The 17,430-nt window shown below is 33.7% G+C and overlaps 1 long non-coding RNA gene across 1 annotated transcript in view; it reads right to left on the bottom strand.

The window, feature by feature from the left end:
• The window catches only part of LOC120217951, a 46,424-nt gene that overhangs the window by 9,177 nt on the left and 19,817 nt on the right, over positions 1-17,430 (bottom strand). The window contains exons 3-5 of the long non-coding RNA XR_005525205.1: positions 5,786-5,928; positions 5,609-5,680; positions 5,466-5,525 (exon numbers count right to left, since the gene is read on the bottom strand). This is a non-coding gene — a long non-coding RNA (uncharacterized LOC120217951). The remainder of the gene's footprint in view (positions 1-5,465; positions 5,526-5,608; positions 5,681-5,785; positions 5,929-17,430) is intronic.

Here is a 17,430-nt window from a genome sequence, read left to right as displayed (position 1 = left end):
TTAAATCCATCCCTCGAACTTGCCAGCATTAACTCATAGAAAGGAGATGGAAAAGAATCATGAAACATATATGATATCTCTTCTTCTATCATAGGAGGTTGAACTTGTGCTGCCACTCCTCTCCATCTTAAGGCATATTCTTGAAATCTTTCATTGGCTTTCATCCTTATCATTTGAAGATCTTTAAGTTTGGGAGCTAAACTTTTAACATATCGATATTGCCCCAAAAAAGTATCAGCTAGGTTGACCCATGTCTTGATCTGCTATATGTTCAAATGATTATACCATACTACAGCTGGACCGGCAAGACTATCATGGAAGAAATGAATTAGCAAATTATCATCATTTAAGTACCCTTCCATCTTTCTACAAAACATTTTCAATGAATTAGGGGGCAACTGGTGCCATCATATTTCTCAAAATTAGCACCCTAAATTCATATGGGATGACTAAATAAGGGACCAAACTGAGTTCTCTAGCTTCTAACTCCTTATGAGAGGCATTGACAACCTTCATATCCTTAATGGCTTCATTCAACCACTTGAACTCGTCTTCAAATTGCTCAAAATTTACGAGGCTTATCCCTATGTCTAAGTTAGATGCTCTAGGGTAAATTATCACTCTTGATGTATCAGTTTGATGAGATTGATTTCCTTTTCCTTCTATTTTCTCTTTACCAGCAGCTTGTGGTGCCAACACCTAGATCATTTGATTTGATACGGCTTGTAGAGAACTTGATGCCAGATTTCTCGTATCTTGTTGTAACCCGACCAACTACTCTTGCAATTGATCTTGTGATTTCTCATTAGATTGCTCCATTGCTTCCAGTTGTTTGTTCATGATGATGAGGAAGTAGTATGAATAAATGATCTTTATATTACTGTCACATAACCTTTCATAAATTATTTTCATGTTTTCATAACTAGTGCATGTAAAATGCTTAAATAAACAAATGTGATGCAAATGCATGTATGCAAAAGGTGTCATTCCAGAGTGATCATCTTAAAACAACTTTCATTGAACATAAAGGTTTTGATACATCAAACAACTTTACACATGAGGAATAGCTTTAACTCCTAACTTCTCTATCTCTCTCAAAAGCCAAGTTAACTTCCACTCATGTTCGAGTGTTGAGTTGTCCATCTGCCCCAATTCTCTTGCAAAGCTAGCTAGATCAATCAACTTGTGAGCCAAATGGCTTGATTGGATCATATCTTCTTTCATGAAGTTATCTTTTTTCTCCTTCTTATGTGTCAATTCTTGGAGCTGTAAACGAAGTTATTCATTTTTCCTCATAAGAAAATCTTTGTTGTTATGAAATCTTTGGGCAATATTTTCAAAAGTATCTACCATCCTCATCAATTGATTGTTCCTGACTCTAGTGACTTCTAGCTCAGCATCAACCTCATGCTTATGGTGTTGATATGAAGCCTCCATGTTAGCTATGGACAAATTCAAAATCTGATTTTTGGCTTGACATCTTCCCAAATCATTAACAGCTATATCATGTATTTTTTCTGTAATATGCAAATCATTAGAGAATTTCTTGGCTCGTCCTCATGCACCTTGCAATTCTTTTTCTAGTGTTCAACATCTTTCTTCAGTTTAGTGACTCCTATTGTCCACTCTTCTGGGGTATTTCCTAAACTAGCCTTTTGAAAGGTTTGACTAATCTTTTGGAAATCCTTACGTATGGTATCCATTTCTGTACTCAATTTATCATTTTTAATTTTCAAATGATGAAATTGAGCCTCATATTTCTATAGATCTTCTTTCTTTTGGATTCTCTCACTAATACTCTTACCTTTGAATACATTTGATATCAACCTGGTAGGATAATCAGTAACCAAACTAGGTCGTTTCTTTACCTTGAACTCTAAAATTCCATAATCCAAAAGATTTTGAACTCGATGCTTGAAAGAGGTGTAATTCTCAATGGAATGTCCTTGAATTCCGGCATGATATTCACAATGAACATTGACATCATACCAATTCGGATATAGAGGTTGCCACGGTTTCACATAGTGTGGAGCTACCTCTCGCGCTTCTAGTAGCTTCTTGTACAACTCCTTATATGATATAGGGATATCATTAAAATGAGAATCACCTTTCGTCTTGGATCGATCTTGAGTTTCCAGTGCTGGGAAAAGACTCTTAAATACCTATGATTTCTGATTGCATAACTTCTTTTCATCTCTCTGGACTTCTATAGTTGTCACCATTTCCTTGGGGTCTCCAGACAACTTGTTGATACGAATGATGATTGTGCTTGATTTCTCAAATTGGCTAGAATCAGAAGTTCCTTGTATATCTGAGATTGCAGGATTAGGTTCATTGAGCTCTCTCTCTTTGTGCATGAGTCTCTTTTCCTTTGGCCAAAACATATATTCTATCCATCATCTTGGTCATTTGCTCTCTTATCTCTTGTATATCCTTTTACTCCTCAAAGGAAATACGATCTTTGGGCACATAACTCTCTTCTATCCTCGGAGTTTTCTTAGGATGTCATTCCCTAGCTGTGTTATAGTTTACTTGATCATGAAACCCTTTATCCATAATGAAAATCTTTTATTTTGACGATCACTCTTAAATTAACACCTTCTAATCGTGTCATGATCATGCCATGCAAACAAAAGAAATCAATATAAATAAGTTAGAGTAAAACAAAATATATCTAAAATAGATAAATATAATAAAAATAAAATGGTTAGTACCAATTAATGGAAAGAAAATATCCTATATATAATGGTATCTATATAAAAATCCTAACTTCATGCTTTATAGTTCCATGCTTTGTTTGGAAAAATAAACCTAACCGCATGATTTCTAGTTCGCGTACATTTGTTCGAAAAATAAAGTAATATCAAGTAAATTAAAAGACGCAACATGCTTTTCCTTGTGTGCTAACCTTACGAGACTTATTTGGGTGAGGCTCTGACTAGACTCAAGTTCTAGCTTTATTATATGCTGGGTTTGGATCTAAAGGTAAAAAATGGTCAACGAATTGTCCTTTGTTGGTGCCCCCTTGGACTACAAAGCCCTCAATCCTGGCCCATCACAGACTTTCGAATCGAGTTCAATTCGAAGGGACACACTTCCTTATGTCATTGCGGAGGTGAAAACCTCACGAAAATCATAAGGCGTGAGCCCAAAGAGAGTTTCACTATCCCGCACGGAGGTGAAAACCACACGAAGGAGTAGTTACTTACTCTAACTTAGATAGGACGGAGTGAGGTTTTAGCTCATGTTATGCAAATGCAGTTGTGCAGTGTGTGAGGAAAAACTAAAACAAAGCACACAACACTGAACAGAAAACTCAATACCTTGAACAATTATTTAATCTGAAAAATTAGCAAATAGATTAGTACAACTATTTAGTGGTTAAGAAAATTAAGAGTTAAAATGCAAATAAAACTGGATCAAAAACCAAATTAGAACGAACTTGCAATTTTATTTGCAAAGACAATTTATTAATCGACTAGTGGCCTGACTCTCTAAAAACAGGTCTCAGTGGAGTCGCTAAGCTGTCGAAACGGCCTCTGACCCGATGGGGAAAGAGGTGATCCCGCTTCAAAAATGATTTTAGTGATAAATTTGTGATGAAAACGTGGTTTGCGGAGTCACCACTAATCTTTGATTAGGGTGTGATTGGACACCCAAAAATAAATTTGTCATTTTAATAAAATATTAATTTTAATTAAAAAGACAAACTTGGGGTATGCGTTACCAAATTTTGAGTTCGGGAGTCGATTACTTGTGGGGAAGGATTTTCACCCTCACAACGCCCTAAATCGGTACCTAGTCGATTAATTAATTGTCTTTGCAATAAAATGTACAAGTTTGAGTTTAACTTAATTTAAGATCCCCTAGAATAATGTTCTTTGAAATTTTGGATGAAAGATAAAAATATTTAATTATTTCCTATCGAGAAGAATCGATCTATCATACCTTAAAGCAATCGATTCTTACTTCAATCGAAATAAAGAAATATTGGAATTCCATTCTAAATTTCAAAATAATAATATAAAATAAAGTTAAGATTGAAAACAATAATATTTAATTATTTCAGATCGAACATTACTATTATAAAATATATATATATTAAAAGTGTAAATAATCCTAAAATATTATTTATATATATATAATATACGGGTAATGACTAAAATAAAAATAACTAAAATACGAAAACAAAATTAAAAGATATAGAAACCTAATTTTGGTGACTATAATGAAAAATTACAGAACATAGGGATCATGGACGTGATTTATCAATCTTAAACGTACACACAAACTCTCTCTCCCAAACGACGTAGTTTTGATTTGGGTATAAATAAGTCAAATTTAGCTCAAAATAGCCAATTCTTCTCATTTTCTCAATTTTGCTTCTCTCTAAAGAGAGAGAAACTCTCACTTCTCTCTAAATTCTCTCACCGGAGGGAACTCTGATCACCGGCCGATCACTATTTTGGTTAATATTTCGGCCACCATCAATTACTATTCATGCCGGCGGTCACTATTCCGATCACTATTCATGGTCGGAAAAAATCAAAATAGCTCAAAACGTAGATCAAAACACCTTAAACCTGAAACCACCCTCATTTTTTTCTAAAAAAATTCAAAACGACCTAGATCTAAGATTTTACCTTCGGTAAAACAACTTTTCTGACGACGTTTAGGCTTCGATGAAGGTAAGATTTCCTTTCTTTTCTTCTCCTTTTGGTTTGTTTATTGCTCGTTGGTATTGTTTGCTCTCTTCCCGTTCTTGCCATTCACCCCCTTCCCTTTTTTATAGGGAAATCAAGGCTTTTTATAGCCCTCGAAAGATCTTGGACGATCGTTCATTTTGGTGAGTCACCGGATCTACAATGGTGACTCACCATAGGGTGAGGTGTGCGGTTCTCCTTGTTTCTTCTGGATCCTTCTATTAGAGGCGGCGGCGTCGTGGTAGTCACCAGTTGGGGCACCTGGAGGCGGCGGCTGAAATATCCACTAGGGTTAGTGAAACCCTAGGGTTTCTATTGTACGAATCTGGACCGTTGGATCTCTCCAGATCTAACGGTTTTAGATGATGGCGGCTGAGATGAGATGTGAAAACCCTAATCGAGTTTGGGTCATCTGAGCTTAAACCGGGTCTGGGCCTAGACCGGGTTGATCTTGTAAAATGGGCTCCAAGTTTGTTGTATTATTTGGGCCACCGAAATTGATGTAACTGGACCTTCATTTTTATTGTATTATTTGTAATAATAATAATAATATAATAATAATATATATATTAATAATAAATATAATTAGTATCGAGAACGGGACAAAAATTAGTGTCAACAACTACATAATGAAAAAGTACATGGAGCTTGACGTGAACAAAAATGATTTATCAGAAAGATCATTCTAAATAGGAAAGAGAGCATTCGAGATTAGGCTTGTTGATATGGAATAAAATTGCTTCTTTCTGCAAGGAAGCTTACCTATAACCTTTTGCTAGGATTTTTGGAGTAGGACCGCTGAGGTTATTAAAGGATACATCCCTACAACAATATCATAGAAGTTAATAATATCATCACTTCACAGCAGTCTGAACTAGAAATCCAGTGACACGAGGAATACGTACAAGAACGAAAGACCAGTGAGATTCGCAATGGTTCCAGGAATAGGTCCAGTTAAATTGCTGTTGCTAAGCCGCCTGAAAAAAGGATGGATAAGATTTTTGAATGCATATATTAAGGAAACACACATACACAACAAAAAGCTATAAGATTGCACCAACATAAATTTCGAATCAACTCACAAGTAAGTTAGATGAGTTAGAGAGCCCAAAATCTTGGAATTACTCCGACGAACTGGTTACCAGAAAGATCAAGTGTTTGAAGCTCTGGGAGCTTCCCTATCTCATCAGGAATGGGACCTGACAACTTATTGTTTTGCAACAGCCTATAAAATACAGAAACAGAAAACATATAAATGAGTCTGAAAAAGATCCTCAAGAATTTACATATTCGATAATCGATACAATGACTTTCTCTCAATATCACAACAAGTTGGAGACAAATAATAACTTAGTGAATATTGATTTGAATTCAAGAGAACAAAACAAAAACAAGGATCTGAGAACCAGTTCTGGCACATAGTTCAGCAAAGAAATATCCCCCATTGCACAAATTGCACAAGCAAATACTTCCAAGTTCTGAGGCACTATTCACTAACAAAACATTAATTTCCCACAAAATACTGATGGGTTAGTCTAAATATACAAAATCTTTTACTAAACCTACCATTTTTTTATCATTATATTTTTTTCATTTTTTTTAAAGATTTTTATCATTATGTCCAAATCTTTTATTAAAGCTACCATTTTTTTATCATTCTATTTTTTCTATTTTTTATTAAAGTTTTGTATCATTATGAAATAATGATGTCTTTTTATTTTTTATTAAAGTTTTCTATTAAGGTCTTTTTTATTATTAAAGTTTTTTATTAAAGTATTTTTCATTTATTTCTTCAACATGGTAATAATTATTTATTGGATTAGTCTAAATATATCAAATCTTTTACTAAACCTATTATTTTTTATCATTATGTTTTTCTATTTGTTTATTAAAGTTTTTTATCATTATGTCCAAATCTTTTACTAAACTTACCATTTTTTTATCATTATTTTTTTATTTTTTTATTAAAGCTGTTTAATAATGATGTCTTTTTATTTTTTTTATTAAAGTTTTCTATTAAGGTCTTTTTCATTATTAAAGTTTTTTAATAAAGTATTTTTCATTTATTTCTTCAACATGATAATAATTATTTGTTTTTTAAAATTTTTGTTATCTTTTTTACTGATTTAATTATACATACATGTATAAAAAAGTATGTTGAAAATATTTTGATGTTTCGATATAACAAACTAAGTATAAATGAATTTTAAGATTTTACAAATGATTTTCTAAGTATATTCGATTTAATTACTCGAATATCAAATTATTACTCCAAGTCTTTCAAGATCAATTTTAAACCTTACTAAATGTGTAAATTTGTGTTTCATACTTAAACTATTTTTGAAACAATTTTCACAAAGTATTTTGAACCAAAATCAAGCCTAAAATCAAATTTTCAAAGTAATGCGCCGATGCACCATGGAATTAATTGAACATCGAATGCATTTTATGCATCGATGCACATATCATGCATCGATGCACTTAGTGCATTTGATGCATCGATGCACAAGACCATGCATCGATGCATTTAGTGCATTTGATGCATCGATGCACAAGACCATGCATCGATGCACTCAGGCTTTTTCAAAACATCGAATGCATTTTATGCATCGGTGCACTCTTAGTGCACCGATGCACTGAGAGTCCAACGGTCAAAATATTTGAATTTTACACTTGATGCACTGATGCACCTAGGGTATGCATCGATGCATGAGACGCTCCCAACCACTAATATTAATTGTTTTCACACTTAAACGGCTCTATTGACTCCACTAATCATCCCCAACGCTCAGAATCATTTGAAGGTGTATTTAAATAAGCTTAGAAGCCATTGATCAAAAACAAGAAACAACAAGCAACTAGAATCAAAGAGAAAGCATCAAACCTCAAGTTTGAGCATTTCAAGCCTATTTTTCATTCAATATTCATTTTGCTTTCAAGAACACTACTTGTACTCAATTGTATTCATTCTTGAGTGTTCTTTTATTTGTTCTAGAATTGTGCAAGCAATTTACCTTGTGAGGATTTCCTTGTAAGTTTGCAAATTTGTAATCTTCTCTTTGGGAAAGAGTGTTCTCAAGAATTGGGGTATATTCTTGAGGGTGTTGTAAGGTTATATCTTTGGCCTCAAAAGAAAGAACAAATTAGTGAATTTGTTAGAAAATCCTTAGTGTGGATAGCTAAGGTAGTAGATATAGACTTTAGTTGGAAAGTCGAACCACTCTAAATCGCTGTGTAAATCTTTTCAATTTTCTATAAAAGCTTCCACCAATTTTTTAATTGCCAATTCACCCTCCTATTGGCCGATTCCGTCGATCGATTAACTCAATAATTGGTATCAGAGCCTCACTCATTTGAAGGTTTAATCACCTCTTGAGTCGATTCGGGATGAGTTACATCGATAATCAAAGTCGTCAATGGCCTCCACTTCAAACACCAACTCCGGTCTCGATTCGATGCCGTCAACAAGCCTCATTTCTTCAATGGAGCTAACTATGCCTATTGGAATAATAGGATGATGTATTTCATTCAAGCTAGTGACATGGGAGCATGGAATGTTGTAGAAGATGGATATATCAAGCCTCTCACTCATCCAAGATTATGGAGTGAAGGAGAGAAAAGAATGTTCCAGCTCAACTCCAAAGTCATCCACATCATATTTTGTGCTATTGGACCAGATGAATATGAAAGAGTTTCATCTTGTACAACCGCCAAAGAAATATGAGATAAACTACAAGTCACTCATGAACGCACCGACGAGGTAAAAGAATCTAAAATTAGTCTTCTAACACATAGCTATGAAAATTTCAGGATGAAACCAAATGAAGATATTAAAGCTATGGCGGATAGATTCTCAACGATTGTCAATGGTCTCAAATCATATGGAGAGATAATTTCAAACGAGAAGCTTGTGAGGAAGTTAGTTTACTCACTTCCAAAATCATAGCAATCCAAGAAGACAACAATCATCGAGCTAAGAATCTAAAGTCATTAACTCTTGAAGAGCTAATCGATTCTCTTCTAACTCATGAAATGATGCTTGAAGATGAGGTGGATCTCGATAAGATTGAAGAGACTCCAAAGGAGAAGGAGAAGAAGAAAAACATTGGAGTTGCTCTCAAATCCACAAAAGATGAGAGTGATTCGGATGAAGATGACGATGATGAGGAAATGACAATGTTTGCCAAACGGTTTAGAAAAATGATGAGACCTTACTGAGGAATAAAATTCAAACGAAATGAAGGCCTCAAAAATGAACCAAAAGAGAAGGACTCGATCATTTGCTATGAATGCAAAAAGCCGGGGCATGTCAAATATAATTGCCCACAATTGAAGAGAAAGGGTCAATCAAAGAATAAGCCCAAGGCTCATGTGGCTACATGGAGCGTTGAAGAAGGTTCCGATGAAGAGGAACAAGAAGTAGCAAACTTTGTGCTTGATGGCATTCAGGGAAGATTCTAAGGTAACCTCTAACTCATCTGATTTTGATGATTTATCTTATGATGAGCTATTAGAGGAATATAATGGGTTGGCTTCAGATTATGAGAAATTATTTTTAAAATATAAAAATGATATTTCAAAATTGAAAAATGAAAATAAACTCATATCCAAAACCAACAATGATCTTGAAAGTAAAATCAAATATTTGCAAATCAAACTAGAAGAGTTTGAAAAGAAAATTTTAAATTTGTAAAATTTACTTTCAAAGGTTAATGATGATCATTAAAAGAAAATTTATGATCTTAAAGCTTCTTTTGATAAAGTTGGAACAAAACATTTTGAAAAATGAGAAAATTCAAAATCCAACTTTGTTAGAAAAAGTTTTAAAAACTACAATCATAGAGGTCCCCAAAGAACCTCTAATGGAAAAATCATTAGAAGTATATGGGTTCATAAAGAACTCATTACTACTAAAGATAAGGATATCATACACAAATGGATACCTAAGGGGACTAGGATTTTGGAAACTAATGAATATGGACCCAAAAGAATTTGGGTACCAAAAATAAAAAGTTAATATATGTTTGTAGGAAAAGGAGTATTGCTACAAGGCACGGGAAACAAATTCAAACTCATGGTACCTTGATAGTGGATGCTCGAGACACATGACCGGGGACAAAAGTCGGTTCATTGAGCTTAACGCCAAAAATAGAGGAGAAGTGACTTTTGGTGATGATTCAAAAGGTCACATTAAAGGTATAGGTACTATAGGTAATACCTCTTCCATACAAATTAAAAATGTTTTATATGTGAATGGATTAAAGCATAATCTCTTGAGTATTAGTCAATTTTGTGATAAGGGATTCAATGTCGTGTTTGAAACTAATGGTTGTAAAGTTATTGACATCGCATCTAATCGGATCATGCTTGTTAGTCATAGAATAGGAAACATTTACATGGTGCATTTAGACTCTATTGTTATGACTAATTTATTCCTAGTTGCTAAGGATGAGCATGATAGTTGATTATGGCATAGGAGACTAGGACATACTAGTATGAGTGTTTTGCAACGGCTAATTCAAGATGATTTAGTTCGAGGGTTGCCTAAACTAAAATTTGATAATGATAAAATATGTGATGCTTGTGCTAAAGAAAAACAAAAGCGAGTTTCTTTTAAATCCATTAATGATGTATCAACTAGTAGAGTATTACAATTGATCCATATAGATCTTTTTGGGCCAATTGGGACTACTAGCTTGGGTGGAAAACAATATGCATTTGTCTTGGTATGTGACTATTCTAGATATTCTTGGGTTCTATTTTTAAGTACTAAAGATGAAGCATTAGAAAAATTCATCACGTTTTCAAAAGTAACCCAAAATAAAAAGGTTACTCTATAACTAGTGTTAGGAGTGATCATGGAACTGAATTTAAAAATCTTGGATTTACTGAGTTTTGTGATTCTAACCGTATTAGCCATAACTTTTCAGCACCCAGAACCCCTCAACAAAATGGAGTTGTTGAGAGGAAAAATCAAACTTTAGAAGAAATGGCTAGAACCATGCTTTGTGAAAACAATTTGCCAAAATATTTTTGGGCGGAAGCCACAAATACCGCTTGTTATGTTATTAATCGAGTAATGATTAGGCATATTTTAAAGAAAACTCCATATGAACTTTTCAAAATTAAAAAGCCTAACATTAGCTATTTTCATCATTTTGGATGTAAATGTTTTGTTTTAAACAACGGTAAAGACAATCTTGGCAAATTTGATGCTAAAAGTGATGAAGGAATTTTTCTAAGTTATTCTTTAAATTCTAAAGCTTATCGAGTATTTAATAAAAGAACGTTAGTTTTCGAAGAGTCTATACATGTTGTTTTCGATGATAATCCCCTTTCGAGGAAGGATTGTTGTGTGAATGATGATGTAGGCATTATAAATGACGTTGGACATAACGTTGGAAAACCATCATCAATGGAAGAAACAAAAGATGAGGTAACTCATGATCCTCTCGAGAATCCAACCATTGAAGAAAGGGAAGTATCTTATCCAAGAGAGTATAACTATACCAAGGATGGTGAAATCATAGGTTATCCATCCAAAGGGGTAACAACTCGATCTTCTCTTAGAAATATTTGTAATTATGTTGTATTTATCTCATGCATAGAGCCTAAGAATTTTAAAGAAGCATTAAATGATGAACATTGGATTATGGCTATGCAAGAAGAGTTAAATCAATTTGAGAGAAGTAAAGTTTGGACATTAGTTGAAAGGCCTAGTAATAAATCTACTGTAGGTACTAGATGAGTATTTAGGAATAAGCTTGATGAGAGTGGTAATATAGTGAGAAAAAGGCTAAACTTGTTGCTCAAGGGTATAGTCAAGAAGAGGGCATATACTATGATGAAACATACGCTCTCGTAGCTAGGATGGAAGCAATTAGAATGTTATTAGCATTTGCATGTTTTCATGAATTTAAATTGTATAAAATGGATGTTAAAAGTGCATTTTTAAATGGTTTTATAAAATAAGAAGTGTATGTGGAACAACCTCCAGGTTTTGAAGATTCAAAATTTCCAAATCATGTTCTTAAATTGACAAAAACATTTTATGGTTTAAAACAAGCTCCAAGAGCTTGGTATGAAAGATTGTCAAACTTTTTAATTGAAAAGGTTTTTCAAAAGGGAAGGTTGACACTACATTGTTTTTAAAGCATAGAGGTAAAGATTTATTAGTAGTTCAAATTTATATTGATGATATAATATTTGGTTCTACTAATGATATTCTTTGCCAAGAATTTTCTAAGCTAATGCAAAGTGAATTCAAAATGAGCATGATGGGGGAGCTCTCATTTTTCTTGGGACTCCAAATCAAGCAAAGAAAAGATGGCATCTTCATCAATCAATCTAAGTACGTCAAAGATATGCTCAAGAAGTTTGGACTGGAAAATGGCAAACCTCATGACACTCCAATGAGCTCTTCAACAAAGCTTGACTTAGATGAAAGAGGTAAATGTGTAGATGTTAAATTATATAGGTCAATGAATGGATCTTTACTTTATCTAACTGCAAGTAGACCGGACATTATGTTTAGTGTTTGCTTATGTGCTAGATTTCAATCATGCCCTAAGGAATAACATTTTCTAGCTGTTAAGAGAATCTTTAGATACCTTAAGGACACTCCTAGTTTAGGACTTTGGTATCTAGAGATTCTAGCTTTAGCTTGCATGCATTTTCTAATGTGGATATGGAGGATGCAAATTAGATAGGAAAAGCACCTCCGGTACTTGCCAATTCCTTGGAAATATGTTGATTTCTTGGTTTTCAAAGAAACAAAATTATGTCGCATTATCTACCACTGAAGCGGAATACATTTCAGTCGGTAGTTGTTGTGCACAAGTTTTATGGATGAAACAACAACTTTTTGATTATGGAATTGAAGTAGGTACTATTCCTATCAAGTGTGACAATACTAGTGTTATTTTTCTCACTAAAAATCCCATCCAACACTCTAGAACTAAGCATATTGAAATAAGACATCACTTCATTAGAGACCATGTCGCTAAGGAAGATGTAGTTCTAGAATTTGTTGATACTTTGCACCAATTAGTGGATACTTTTACAAAGCCTTTAGACAAGGAAAGATTTTGGACACTTAGGAGAGAATTAGGTTTAACCAACCTATCTTCACTTAGTGTTTAAAATAATTTTAGCTCTTTTAAGAATAAATGAAAAATGCTTATAATAATAATTTTTTATTGAATTCTATGTTATTAGTTAGGGGGATTTTATGTTATTTGGTGAAAATTAATTTTATGTTCAAATGTAGTTTAAGGAGTGATTTGATTGATTGAACATAATTAATTTTCAATATATGAGTTACCAATACCACTAGAGCTAATTAATTTAGCATTTTGAGTGTTTAAAACGGATTTTTGACATTTTTGTGCTTAATGCATCGATTCACTTAACAGTGCATCGATGCATCCCTTTGAATGTGCATCGATTCATCTTGCTTATGCACCGATGCACGCCTTGAATGTGCATCGATGCACTGGGTCATGCATCGATGCATCAGTCGGGTTTTAGGTTAAAAGGCTTATTTTCTCATTTATTTCAAAACCTAAAACTAAACTCTCTTAGTCGTTCGCCTCCTCTCTCTTTCCTACTCTCAAAATTGCTCCAAATCCTTGTTTTTGATCGGAATCTTCGAGCTTTTCAACTCCTAATCCTTCTTCAATCATTAATTCGTGCAAAACATCAATACATCCCTCTCAATCCGAAATTTCAAGGTAAACTTTTCTAAAAACTCTATTTTATCAATTTTTTATCTTAGGACTAGTTTTGATTAGTTCTAGGATGAACATTATATCGGGCATTGGTTATATGATGATTCTAAACTAGATTTTACAACAAATTTCATCAAAAACACATAATTTTTCAAAATTTTCTTTGAAATTCGAAATTAAAAAAATCAAAAATCATTGATGTTTTTGACTTCATTATATTGTTTTTATGAAAACTATATGTATTGTAATATTTCCAATGATATTTTCCAATAGTTTTCAAAACTTTGCCCATTAGGATTGTTTTAGAGAACCTTGATTATTGTGGACTCAATTGAGTTTTGGGATTGATTATTGTGCATACATGTTTTTCAATTTGCATGTTATTTATTTCTTTCCTTTTTCCGATTCCTAAACCATGTCTAATCCCAAACGCCCTAGAACTTCATCGAGTCGTTCTCATTCAAACCAACCTCCAAATCCCGTTCCTCCTTCTCCTAATAGTCTTATAGGACTTTGTTTCAACATGCCTAAACGTCGTAGAGATGACTTGTACCATAGGTATATGGAGTCTTTCCAATCCTATAGAATTCGGGAAGAGCGTATTCCTTCTCTTCAAGCCATGATTGACATTGATTTTGAATACCTCCCAATTCTTAAAACTTGGAAGTTTGATAAATTGTTTCATCTCAAACCTGTCGTCTTTCATCAATTAGTCAGCATTTTCTATTCTAGTGCGGTCTGTATTCAAAACGAAACTCAATGTGGAACTATAGTAATTAGATCCTACCTTTTAGGACAATATATTCTTATTGATTCTGCAACTATAGCTTCAAAATTTGGGTTAGATGACAATAGTGTATATGACGAAAAAGAAACTGTGGAATATCCATATCTCCCAAACGTTAGTTTTAGTACCCTTCGATCTCATCATGATCGTTTTCTTCATTTAATGATCTCGTGGTGGTTTCGACCATCCGCGGGTAGGTACTCCACTCTTCGTGCTAGGGATTTATGGTCGATGTATTGTATTAAGAATAAGATCAAAATAAATCTTCCACAGATTATCGTTAGTGTGCTAGTCGATACCGTAAACATTATCCCGTCCAAACATGTTGAAACATTAGTTTATGGTTGTCTTCTTAGCAATCTCTTTATCAAACTCGGTCTAGATGTCTCTCTTGACAATCTTATTTCTCTCCAAAACCCAATCAATCTCACATCCTTGAAGAAAGCGGATTGGAAACAAGACGAGGTAACCAGTCAATGGGTTTTTAGACCTGGCAAGCAAACTCTGGGAGCTAGTTCATCACGAGCTGCTCCTAGCTCCTCTCGTGCTCCTCCTCCTTCTCCGACTCCGACTACTGACGATGATCCTGAATTTCAACAGCTTATGCGAGACATAGATTATCACGTACCCGATGATGAGCCTACACCAGAACCAGCTCCACAAGAGGATCAAATGCCTCCTTATTTTCGTTTGTTTTTGGAGACATTTGATCTACGGTATGCTTCCATCGAATCCCACTTGACTGCTACTCACGAAGCAGTGAATCAACGCTTAGGCACTTTGGAAGCTCGACAAATAGAGTTTCAAAGGGAGATGCTTGCACGCATGGATGCTCTCTCTCTCGAGATACAAGCTCGATTTCCTCCTCTGTCTCCCGATCCCTCTATGGACGAGTAGACCTTTTTTATTTTGGATCTTCGTTGAACTTTTCTCGTTAAAACATTTTGAATATTTGGGGATTATTGTTTTCTTTGGATTGTTTGACTTTGTTTGGAGATATGATTTGGATGTTTTATAGATTTTAAACTTAATATATATTGGTTTGAATTTTCACTTTGAGCTTCATGTTTATTAATTTTTGTATCATTTACCAATTAGTTGCATTATGACCAATTATGCCATTTTACATTTTATTATGAATATTGATTATGAACACTAATGGCTAATCCCTCTTTTAAATGTGATCTTAGCATCTTAAGCTATATATATATATATATATAATCAATTGGCTATATTTCTCAAAACCTCGTTTAAATCAATTTTCGAGTCTTTTTGATTTAACAAAAAGGGGGAGAAATGTCAGTGTAAAAATGTTTTTAAAAGGGGAGAATTATTATAGTAAGTGGGAGTAATTTCAAAACTTATTTTCAAAGAAAATCTTAAAATTACTCAAGTGTTTTGTTATATCAAAAAGGGGGAGATTGTTGAAAACATTTTGATGTTTCGATATAACAAACTAAGTATACATGAATTTTAATATTTTACAAATGATTTTCTAAGTATATTTTATTTAATTACTAAAATATCAAATTATTACTCCAAGTCTCTCAAGATCAATTTTAAACCTTACTAAATGTGTAAATTTGTGTTCCATACTTAAATTATTTTTGAAACAATTTTCACAAAGTATTTTGAACCAAAATCAAGCCTAAAATCAAATTTTCAAAGTGATGCACCGATGCACCAATCCATGCATCGATGCACCATGGAATTAATTGAACATCGAATGCATTTTATGCATCGATGCACATACCATGCATCGATGCACTTAGTGCATTTGATGCATCAATGCACTCAGGCTTTTTCAAAACATCGAATGCATTTTATGCATCAATGCACTCTTAGTGCACCGATGCACTGAGAGTTCAACGATCAAAATATTTGAATTTTACACTTGATGCACCGATGCACCTACGGTATGCATCGATGTATGAGACGCTCTCAACCAATAATATTAATTATTTTTACACTTAAACGGCTCTATTGACTCCACTAATCATCCCCAACGTTCAGAATCATTTGAAGGTGTATTTAAACAAGCTTAAAAGCCATTGATCAAAAACAAGAAACAACAAGCAACTAGAATCAAGAGAGAATAAAAAAGAAAGCATCAAACCTCAAGTTTGAGCATTTCAAGCCTATTTTTCATTCAATATTCATTTTGCTTTCAAGCTTGTACTCAATTGTATTCATTCTTGAGTGTTCTTTTCTTTTTTTTAGAATTGTGCAAACAATTTACCTTGTGAGGATTTCCTTGTAAGTTTGCAAATTTGTAATCTTCTCTTTGGGAAAGAGTGTTATCAAGGATTGGGGTATATTCTTGAGGGTGTTGTAAGGATATCTCTTTGGCCTCAAAAGAAAGAACAAATTTGTGAATTTGTTGGAAAATCCTTAGTGTGGATTGCTAAGGTAGTGGACGTATACTTTGGTTGAGAAAGTCGAACCACTCTTAATCGTTGTGCAAATCTTTTCAATTTTCTGCAAAAGCCTCCACCAATTTTTTAATTGCCAATTCACCCTCTTCTTGGCTGATTCTGTCGATCGATTAACTCAACAAAGTAAATATTAAAACATTCATTGATAAATAAACTAGAATTACAATATATTGAACGTTACATAATTACTTCGATAGGTCAAAAGTTTCAGGAAGACGAAAATAATATTCACGAAACTCTTCCTGAAGGTTAACATATGGGTCTTCCCATGTAGATGCAATGTCACTTTTATATGTGACCCAAAGTGGATGAGTTTTCGGCAAAGGACAACCTTCGCGTAATCTCACTTTAATATAATGGTTATCATTTACATGTCCAATGACGATTGTCCCATGTGGCTCTGATTGTGGTGGACTGGACCAAAGCGAGAAAATCGTAGTACAACCTTTGAAGTTTCCTCCATTAGCTAGACTTATAACAACTCGATTGTATGCAGAAGCAATAAGAAATCCCGTGTTTGGCATTTTCATCCATTTTCCAGCTAATTGTACGGTTTTATAGATTTTTTATAACCTGTTGTTCGAAATATATACTTATACTTTTGTTGGTTAAAATCTAACTCCCGCACCAAGTTGATCGAATTCGAGGCCATTGATCCTCAGATATACTAAGAGCGATAGCGACTTATCAAAATCTGCAATTTCCGTCACCTATTACATCTTGTAAACCTGTAAGATAAGGACGGAAAATTTGTGGAAGTTGTTTCAAAAATCTTT

This window comes from Hibiscus syriacus, unplaced genomic scaffold (assembly GCF_006381635.1).
Source record: "Hibiscus syriacus cultivar Baekdansim isolate YM2019G1 unplaced genomic scaffold, ASM638163v2 tig00000773_pilon, whole genome shotgun sequence".
In the NCBI taxonomy this organism is placed as follows: domain Eukaryota; kingdom Viridiplantae; phylum Streptophyta; class Magnoliopsida; order Malvales; family Malvaceae; genus Hibiscus; species Hibiscus syriacus.
This window is presented reverse-complemented; position numbering and strand designations above follow the sequence as displayed.